Source organism: Austrofundulus limnaeus, unplaced genomic scaffold (assembly GCF_001266775.1).
Source record: "Austrofundulus limnaeus strain Quisiro unplaced genomic scaffold, Austrofundulus_limnaeus-1.0 Scaffold243, whole genome shotgun sequence".
Taxonomy (NCBI): Eukaryota; Metazoa; Chordata; class Actinopteri; order Cyprinodontiformes; family Rivulidae; genus Austrofundulus; species Austrofundulus limnaeus.
In genome coordinates this window covers 311344-322463 of record NW_013952645.1, presented here as the reverse complement: position 1 = coordinate 322463, position 11120 = coordinate 311344, and the positions used below count along the sequence as shown (strand labels likewise).

The 11120-nt window shown below is 37.7% G+C and overlaps 1 protein-coding gene across 2 annotated transcripts in view; it reads right to left on the bottom strand.

Annotated features, from left to right (window-relative positions):
- LOC106525825 (bone morphogenetic protein receptor type-1A) overlaps positions 1-7574 on the bottom strand; it is a 65466-nt gene extending 57892 nt beyond the window's left edge. For both annotated transcript variants that reach the window (XM_014020170.1, XM_014020171.1), the window contains exon 1: positions 7403-7574. The gene's annotated coding sequence lies outside the window, so the exon portion shown is untranslated. The remainder of the gene's footprint in view (positions 1-7402) is intronic.
- Positions 7575-11120: the final 3546 nt, after the last annotated feature.

The window sequence follows — 11120 nt, the reverse complement described above, 5'->3', positions numbered from 1 at the left end:
ATATATATAAAAGCTGTCAATTGATTGTCCAACATGGTGCCAACTTACTAAACCAGTGGTTCTTTTATTTATTTTTATGTGTACCACCTTAGAAAATACTATCTCTCCAAGTACCACCACTCAGACAGATATATTTGATTGCCTAAATATGCTTACAAAAACAAGATAATCTTAGACTATGTATTTAATGAAAATCTGACTTAGATTTCAATAATAAATATAATAGTAATAACTGTAAAAGGCTTTTCTTCTATGGCATTTTGTCAAATGTGGGAATTTTTCTCTCAGACCATATGAGACAACTACTGTAATAAACCTCTTTTCTTTGAAATATCTTGCTACATTGTGCAAAATACATATTCAAAAGAATATACCCTGAGAACGTGTAGGGTGGTGTTTTTTCTGTCAATAAAATGAACTATAAATGAAACAAAACAAAAAATAGGGCCATGCCTAGTCTACAGAAATGGGGCAATTGGAAAATGAAACAAGTGCGCTTAAGGAGAACATCATAAATCAAATTAAATATAAAGATAATTGCTGATGGTTGGATCACATCCATTCATTATCTTGCATGATCAGGTCTCAGGGGCAGGAGCTTGAGCAGGAAGTCCCAGACACCTCCTGCCACAGCCACCTCTTCTGGGAGGACTTCAATGTGTTCCCAGGCCAGTCGAGAGACAGTCTCACCAGCGAGTTCTATGATGTCCCTGGGTTCTCCTCCCAGTTGAACATACCCAGGAAACCTCCCTAGGGAGGCATCAAGAGGACATCGTTACCACATGCCTGAACCACTTCAACTGGCTCCTGAGGAGCAGTGATCCTACTCCAAATCTCTCCTGGATAACTAAACTTCTCACCCAGCTACCCTGTTCAGAAAACTCATTTTAGTTGCCTGATTCTGCAATTTTGTTATGTTACTACCCAGAGTTGACTGCTACAGATCAGTCGGTAAACAGAGAGCTTCGCCTTGCATCTCCCTCTTCACAAACATTTCCTTCCTTCATAAAAATTTCCTTCATGTCATTAATTAAACACAACATAACATGTGTTTGGTAATACCCCCAATTCATGTACGCTTAATGGTTCTATTGCATTTGATTCAAACAAAGAGGCTCTGAAGCGGCACTGCAAATAAATCATCCAAGTTATAAAACTATTCACTAATTATGCAATATTATTATGTATTATTTATTATATCTGTGTTAATACTCAAATGTTAAATTTACAGCTAGGGATGCAAGTTATCGATTAATGAATTAATCTAAAGTTGATTGATCTTATCGATCGACTAACGATTAATTGATAAGCGGCAATTATCCTCAAAACCTGAGTTAGCTAGCACATCCGTAATCCTTGGTTGGGATGTTGACGCTGCTCCAGGTCCGCCATGCAGCACGGATGAATGAACGCTGTTAAGGTGGTAACTCAAGGAGCTTGTGGAGTTTTTATACTTTAAATTAGAACCACATAAAGTGCATTTTGCATCCTTGTCTTCATTATACAGAGTAAAATAATCCCACACCAGACTCCATTTGCACCTTCGCACGTTTCTACTCTGGGGTGCCTCCGCCATGATTAATTTCCCTCGCAAAAACTTTTACTAAAGTGTAAGCAGCGACGCCCTCTCCTGGACGGCGGGCGCATTACGCGGATTTAAACAATTAATCTAATAAAAATKACTTTAATCTAATAAACCATTAATCGACAATTAATCGTAAGTCGATTAATTGTTAACATCCCTATTTACAGCCATTATTAAAATCTAAATTTGAAAGCTTTGTCTTGTGGTTCGACCTCGTTAAGATTCCACAGTCATTATTTTTACTGTTTTGTTCCCTGAGCCTTGGTCTGGGCCCAGTACAGAGTTCTGGTGTCGTATTATAAGAATAGGTTGAAGCACTCAGCGCGCAGACTGAGCGACACCACAAACTAATCACTGGATGATACCCAGAGGGTTAACCTTCGACCATCTCTGCAGACACGATTCAGAACGAGGAGATGAAGGAATCTGAAATGACTCCAAACACACACACGTTTGTTCTTCTACCCTCATGGGGACTTCGCATTGACTTCCATTTATTTACAGGTCATTTCTATAGACTAATCCTGACCCTAAACTTAACATAAACTCAATTCACACCTTAACTGACTCCTGACCCACCAACAGTATTTTCCTCAATAGGGACCCGGCTTTCGTCCCCATTAGGAACAGTGTGTCCTTACAAACTGTAACGGGAAAAAGGTTAAAAATCATCCTCACCAGGTAACCAACACACACACTTTCAGAAATCGATCTTAAGAAAATCCCTTTCAGGGAAAAACAAATGTTTGTTCAGTCAAGAAAAGAGTAAATCTCTAGAGTGATATTCTGGAGACGTTTGCCTTTGTTTTCACTTCAATGTTGAATCAATCTCAGAGGGATCATCTGAGGAATAATCTGTTGAGTCTTTATTTAATTTTATTTCCAACAACTGCTTCATCCTCCAGCAGGCAGTGTTATTTCCAGGACTTGACAGGAATGTCCAGCTGTCTGACACACAGATAACAGGGGTCCTCCCCCACCCCCGGCATGGGCCTTCAACCTCTTCTTACTCATAAGACGAGCTCAGCTGAGCTTCCCCAATTAGACTTACACTGTAAATAGTCTATAAACATGTAAAAAGACTCAATCAGTAGAAACACATTTCTACAAAAAACAATTTTTTTTGAAGTTTTAACACTCAGACATAAACATGATTTTTCATCTTGTATGACATTATTGAAAATTTGTAGGTAACAAAAGTGAGCTGCAGATCTGATCTCAGAGTAGGAGTTGGGTGAATAATTTGTTATAAATGTGAGTATGATAGTCTGGGAGGCTGAGCTGGTGATCTGCACCGTCTGATATTCTGAACTAAAGGATGACATATTTCTCACTTTATATGGTTAGAAACTCATCTTACAGCAGGACAATCTGGAACTGCAAAACATTAGCTGCTATCTCACTGCTCTGCAACTGCTGATGACAAACAGTGAACTGTATTTTCCAACACATCTGGAAACATTCGTAGGTTTTCTCAATTTTCTTGCGTGAGTTGTAGGAAAGCATTATAAATGAGATAGCTTTACGAGGGGTAATGATCTGTGAAACTAAATTGTGACTGATTGGAGACAACAATTAGAACTGGACATTACAAGCGCCACATGCTGACCCATCAGTTTAAACAGCTCTCAACCCTTCAAGATGCGAGACTTTGAATCTCACATTTAAAGCATCTTTCTTTGCACGGACAAGTTGAAAGCAAAACCACGGTGGGAGGTAAAGTCCGACAGACAGTGCATCTGGCAGAGGAGATGTTTATTTTCAGTTCATAACAAAGGAGTTGGGGGACGAACATCTGGTACTTCTGTTAAGGGATGAACTGATCCAGATTTTTTCACATCCGACCCCGATACCAGAGCTAGCTTGTTTTGAAATTATTATTATTAATACAGGAGCCCAATACCAATACTGGATTGGATCATCCCCATCTCTTTCTTTTGTTAACCACAGACAAGAGATGTTGTGTAAGTTTGTCTCCAAGAGACCGACACCATTTCCAGCACAGTGTGAGAGAACGGATCTCTATGCTGTCCATGTAGGGACCCTCTTGGTCCCCACTAGGGCTGCCACAAACGATTATTTTAATAATCGATTAATCACTGATTATTTATTCGATTAGTCGACTAATTGGATCATATGTTAATTGAATATAAAACAAACATGCAGCTTATCGCGTCAGAATGCAGCTGCTATTATATAACCATGGTTAGATTTTAGCTATATGCTAACTAAAAATAATTGCTGTGGAAGGTAAGTTCTGCTCTGCAGATATTGCACAGGTTTCTCTTTCATTTTCTTAAAATGATCCCACACTTTTGAGCTCCGTTGTCAGGTAGCCATGATACCAGAGCCTGTCTGTATAATGTCTTGTGACGTCCACAGCCTACCCCAGTTACCACTACTGTGCATGTGTGTCAAGGACAGAAAGGCAGATGTGGCAGTGGAAGGTGTCAAAGCAGTTTGGAGAGAAAAACAAAGTAGAACAACAACAACAAAAAAGAAAACGATTAATCGATTATTAAATTAGTCATCGATTATTTTAATAATCGATTAGTCGTCGATTAATCGATTAATCGTGGCAGCCCTAGTCACCACCCCACACCCCGCAGGGGAGGCAAACCCTGTCTAAGTAATAGAGGTGTACCAAAAAAATTTTTTACATCAGAATCATGATTCTCATTTACAAAGATTCAGAATCAATTTTAAATATCCCAAAATCGATTAAAAAATGAATGAATGAATGAATGAATAAATGAATAAATAAATAAAGCAAATCCAAAAGGTTGTCAGGCTCCTTTTTGTAACTACCGGGACATCCTGACGTCACATGCAGCCGGTTCTTGAACGTATGCATCAGCAGAAAGCACCAAAACAAAGAGGAAACTACAAAAATGGAAGAAAGAGAGATTCAACTGAGCCCTTCTTCATCAAATGCAAAGATTTGGGCTCATTTTTGTTTTTACTGACTCAGTCCGAGTTTGACATGAAGATGAAGCATTTTGGGAACGCAACAAATGGTCTCACACTATCAGTTTTAATTTAAAAAAAACGATTTTGAATCAAATCGTGGCCCCAAAAATCTGAATCGAATCAAATTGTGAGATAGTAAAGGATTCCCACCCCTACTAAGTAAGCACAGCCATGCAATGGTTCGGGTCATTCATGTGCAAAAATAAATAAAAACATTTAGATTTGTGATGCATTTGCATGCAGTGTGAACTTTGCCCAATTTACAAACCTAACCCTCCAAGTGTTGAGTGACACAACTCGAATAGTGACATGAAAGACTCACTTCAAATCAGAAACCTCTTTATGAGCATTTAAAATTAATTACAGTAATAAACACGAAGCTTTAAAGAACTGACATGATTTATAGTCGGGACGTCTCTTTAAAAACATCAACAACTCCTCTGTGTACACTTCATCTGTGTTTATGTGACGTGCACATTATTTAGTCCTGAAAAGGTCAGATTTGACTGATTTAATGCATTTTACAATGAACATCAATCACCTTTGATCACCTGATAACCCTCTCATCAACACTTTTGAGAAGTGGTCTTGGTTTTTTTGTGTGTGTTTGGGGGTGGGTCAAGATTTTACTCAACTAAGACCACTTCTGTTTCAATAGAGCTGATGAGAGAGTCTCTTCAGTCAATCGATGATCAGCTCAATATCTTCGTTGTGTTACAATCTTCCAGCAGCTGTGTTAAATTTGTTATTTATTAAGAATTGGTTTTGTATGAAAATACTGTCCTTTAGATTCAGCTGCAAACCCTTCATTTTTTGTGTTGTTCTCAGAATTGGACCAGGACTGGGTCGGACATCACACCGAGGTTCTGTCCTGAGTCCCGAAACACAGACAGGATTCCATGCAACCTTCAAGTGAAAATGAAGACCCCAGACCCAAACCAGTGGTTATTCCGTATGTTGCGGGTGTTTCGGAGAAACTGAGACGTTTATTTTCTAAACATGATGTCCCTGTRGCTTTCAAACCCCAAAATTACGGCAAAGGCTGGTTCACCCCAAAGATCCGGTGCCCCGGCACAAACAGAGCAATGTTGTATATGCTGTKAAGTGCCAGGAGGACTGCGACCAGTTATACATCGAGGAAACAAAGCAACCACTGTTCAAAAGAATGAGCCAACACAGACGAGCTACATCCAATGGCCAGAACTCTGCAGTTTTCACTCATTTACAGGCCAGCGGTCACTCTTTCAGAGATGAGGATGTTCTCATTCTTGATAGAGAGGAACGTTGGTTTGAGAGAGGAGTAAAAGAAGCCATTTTTGTGAAGAAAGACCGTCCATCATTAAACAGAGGTGGAGGCCTCCGTTTTCAGTTGTCCCCCTCCTACAGCACGGCTATTGCCAGTATCACTCCACCCTGTGTTAACAATAGGTGTTAATTAGGTGTCAACGATAGCCATGTGATGTGAGTATCAGTCACATGGAGGCAGGGCTTAAAAGCCTGAATTTTGCCTGAAACTCTCAGACTGAAGAAGTCTCTTGGAGGAGAGACGAAACGTTTCATTAGAGAAGAACCCATCCAGAAGATCGGAGTTTTTAGTAGGTTGAAACGTCTGGAGCTCGGTCCAGGAATATTCTGTCTCATTCTGACTTTTTAGGAGCAAAATCTAGACCAGAACCAAACATCTGATCCAGATGGACTCAGGATCTCAGACTATCCTGAGTAAACACGGGGCTGGTTTATAACGGTACATTTTGAAAATGTTAAAGTGCGATTAGCTAACATTACACTACCATTTATTATTAATAAATGCATAAATCATGTTTATTGATTCTGTGATTAGTTCAGATCCACAACATTTATATTATGAAACATGAAAAATAACATTTCTGCAAAACCTTTTAATTTACAGGACAGATTAAACGTTAAATTTGCGATTTTTGACAGACAAGAAAAAAAACGTAACTTATCAATAAAAATGTTATTTTTTTAAATACCACTTTTATTGTATTTGATGTAAAGATTTATTTACAACACTATATAGGAAACATGACCAGGCAAATGTTTATTCTAATAGGACTGAGGATAATGAAGTTACCTGTGTGCAAACAGAGGCAGTACTGCCCTTAAATATAAAAATAATTACTACAAAGTATACATGTTAACGATATGTTCATGTTGGAAGAAACGTGAGGGATTTGGCTCAGTGTTTATAATACAAACACCAAACCAACCTGGGAACATCCACACTGATGTGACGGACACCGACAGGTTCAAATTCAACCACGGCTCAACTCAAACTGTGTAAAAATAATAACTTTTCTGAACGCCTCGGTGCAGTTAGCCGACGATGCTAACCGAAGAATGCGGCTAACGAGCGGTAAACAAACTCCACGGACTGCTCCAAACATGTTTTACGTTCACTAAAGGACACATTTAATGCATTTAAGCTCCCTCGGTGTGTCTCTAAATGTTTATTTTGTGACATTTCACGTAAATACATTGTGAACTCGAACTGCAGTCAAACTTTTTTTTACCCCGCTCACTCAGGATGCGTCTACGTCCTGGCGCCAACGCAAGACACCAAATCTCTTCTCCGGACTCTGCTTGCTTACTGGATCAGTTCTGTTGTTTGCAACCAAAAATGTTTAATTTGGTTTTAAAAGAGTTTTAGAGTCTTATAACTTAAATAAGCAAGTAATTTTGTAATAACAATCTAAAGACTTTTAAAGCCGACACATTTTGGCTGCGTGCGCTCCAGCAGATAGACGGCGCTGTGAAGTCGGGTTTGGACCCGCTGGCTGGGAGTGAAGTTCTGGTTCGGATTAAAAAGGAAGATAAATGCCTTACCTTTCTCCTAGACTCTTTGATTTTCCTTCCAAATATTCCTCTTCTGAAAAATGATTTAGTTTGATCAAATCCAAAGCTGGAAGCAGCGCAGAGCGACAGAAAGCCGTATATCCCAGCGGTGTTTCAGGAGACTTTTCCAGGACTGTACTCCTCCAGCTCTACGATCACTCTGGTTTTTTTTCCCGTGTCTCTCAACTACGGCTAATTACAAAGATCGTCTACTATTGATGCGATAACTCACTACAATTTAAATATTATCTATCTTGACTTTTTGCTTGTTTTTTCTTTATTTTGGTATTAAATTAAACATTTCAAGACACATTACGCTTGGCTTAATTATTTCTGGATTATACATTTAGATTATTTAAACTGAATATATTAAGGTGCAAAAGTATTAATGAATAAATTATCATATTTAGTTCTAATTAGCTATATTTTTTTCATTCAGAGATGTTTAATTAAACCTATTACAAAGCTAAAAGACAACAGTTTGGCAGCTATAAGTCTATAGCAGGGGTGCCCAAACATTTTCCCAGAGGGGGCCAAAACGAAAATCTATCAGGGGCTGTGGGCCCAATGCAGTAATATAATACATTAAATACAAATACTTTTTAAATAAAGTCCTTTATTTTTAATTATTAAGCTAGCAGCCAGTGCAATGACCCTCTTTTGTTTTAGTCTGTGCACTTGGAGAAAGACTGCCGTATGCTCAAGTAGCAAAAGCTCATGGGACATATCATAAATTGATAAAATATGAGTTTTGTGGCCTTGTAAAGTGTGCAAATCTACACGTAGGGTTAAATCTGATCTAAATATCTCTTGTTACTTCACGTTTCATGTTTAATCCTAATAAATCAAAGCTAAAGTCAGCAGCATGAATGAAAACTACCTTCACTACAGCCCTTTATACAGTCATTTGACCAATGGAAAAACTGTGTTTCTAGATAGGTTACAACCTTGTAACTTTGGCAACTGTTGGTGGGCCAAATCAAATGGCTTGGTGGGTCAAATTTGGCCCGCGGGCCCCACTTTGGGCCCCTCTGGTCTATAGAGTTGGCATGTTTCAGCACAGTGTTCAGTTCAATGTTACGAAACGATAAATTGTCCAACTACAGTAATTGGATCCATTACTTGAGCACCTATGTTAACTTTTCAGCTGAAAATACTTGTTGGTGCTGGAATTAGGACAAGTTTTAAATAAAAGTTTTATAAACATTAGAACATGTTAAAAAAATTACACAAGAGTCTTGAGACATGAAAAGTAAAAATAAATACAGAGTGATTTAATGGCTGTTTAATGGAAAATATTATATTTACTCCTCTAATTAAAAAATGCTTCTTCATCTTTTATTATAATATATATATATATTTATATATTTACGTTTATTTATCAAGCTGATTTGCAAAAGCTAATATAAATTTGACGTAAAGACAAGTAATTTTACAAGCAGTTTATTTTCAGTTTTCAGAGTAGTTAACGGCTCAAAACCAACAATAGGCCATTTAAAAGCTTGTTTTAACGCAGACCACTACACAAGCTGTCGTTTCATATCATTTGAAATATTATTAAATACATAAAAATAGTCTTTCGCAAAATATAGGAACATTTCTAAAAAGGAAATGAGGATTTAGCTCAAAGCTGTGAAGTTTTTTTTCTTTCTAAATGAAAGAATTAATTTTAAATGTTGCTATTGTACAGCCCAGTTTGTGTGTTTATCACAAAACCTTTATCATAAACCTGTTTTTAAACATTCTTAGTCGCAAAATATAAAGTAAATTTGATTTTTGCTGCATCTTCCAGCCCACCTGTTAAGCTTCTTGAAAGAATTGTCAGAGTGAGCGCTCGTTGTTTTTTTGCTCTCTCTGCTGTTAAGAGACATATCTTGGAGTTTGCTTTGAAAACCATCCACCGGTTAGTTTGTCTCCCTCTGGTGGCGAGAACGAAACAACAAACCCCAAAATCTGCCTACCTATAATCACTGATAATGAATGACCTAACAGGAATGTTTCAGTGTTGACTTCTGAGTTATAGCTTATATTGCAACACTTTAGTCACAGTTACAGAAAACTCATGACAAATATTTAAAAAAAATTAGAACAAAACTGAAAGAGGAACTGTATAAAGGTCAAAAATATTTAAGGAACAGTCAGGAAATACCTACTGGTCTTTGAAAGGGAGAAACATCTGTTACAGAAACAATGATGCAATAAAGGAGTTATTAGAAATAGACCGACATTAAAAAATGTTCCTTTGTCCTAAAAATGTCTATCATCAAAAAATGTAAGATTAGTTTTGTTTATAATAAAACTAATAGAATGGAATATTCTCCCGCATGTTAATTACCAGTAAAAGTAAAACAAACACACAATAAACTTTGAMAACAGATGATTCCATGTGCTTGAGGCGCTCATTTTATTCAACTTGTGAAACAAGTCGTTCTGCTGGAGTTCAAACTGTGTGAAACAAATGAAACAAGCAGCATCCTGAGCTCCTTTCAGACAGTGATCACTCTTTACAACAATAAACCGTGGGGTTAGCACTTATTTTCATCGTGACACAAACTAACACTGATACAAACCCTGCTGCATGCACACATCCACACTCTGAAAAATAAAACATACAAAAGAATACAAAAAGAACTGTACACAAAGTAAGTGCCAGTTTGAGCAAGAGAAGTCCGCACACAGATTGTAGAGTTGTTTATGGAAAAGGCACAATTTGCTCAACATTTATTTCTATTTTAACTCTGTGATTATGTTAATTTAAAAACACAAACTGTTTTAAAATAAAATAAAAAATAAAAATACAAAAGTTTTGTTCACACTGGTGAACTTCAGTTTGTTCTGTTGGTGTTCTTTTAACGACCACAAGATCATTTTTTTGACAAACTCAAATGAGTGAAATGACTTGGAAACATCCTAAAAAGATTCATCTGTCAGAAACTTTAGCAAAAACCTGAAACTAGAGGTTTAGCCTAGTTTTTTTCTAAGAAAAGCGGCGCTGTGAGTCCAAACTGAATATCTCATGTTATGCAAACGATGTTGCTTTGACCAAAGTGGAGAGCTGCAGGGTTATCACCCGAGGCAGCGAGTCAGATCAAAGAGGACGGCAAAGTCCGTGTTGCTTCAAGTGGAGGCGTTACATCAGGGCATTGTTCATGAGCAGGAGAAGGAAACTGAGATTATTTCTCAGAAGAGCTGGTCTCAGATAGGGCTCAGGTAGCTGGGGTTCTCAGTCCTCCAGGAGAACCAGAGCGAGCTGGTCCTGTTTGAGTCTTGAAAATGTTTTATTTTTTTATTTGAAGACATTTTTCAGGAGAGAATGGAGAATATGTGCTGAATGAGAAGCAAAACTATTTCAAGAATCCAAATTCACTAGCAGCAGGTTTAGCAGAGCGCTATGCTGGTAATACTAAATCAAATCCCTTCATGCTGTTGCTACAACCTCCACCCTGTTTTCTAGAAGTAACAGAACTATCATCGGGGGGAGTGTTTTGATCAACAGGGCAGATGGTTCAGCTGCGAGGGGAGGCCTGTCATTTTTGGACAATGGTTGAGGAAAAGCGCTCAAGTTAATTTTTATTTAAAGAGTAACTTACCCCAAAATTAACTTTTTTTTAGCTGATAAACTGTCTAGAATGTGTCTAAAATGTTATATAGTACTGTTTCTGCGCGTATTTGTTCAAATCTGTAATATTTGGTCTAAAAACATGTTTTT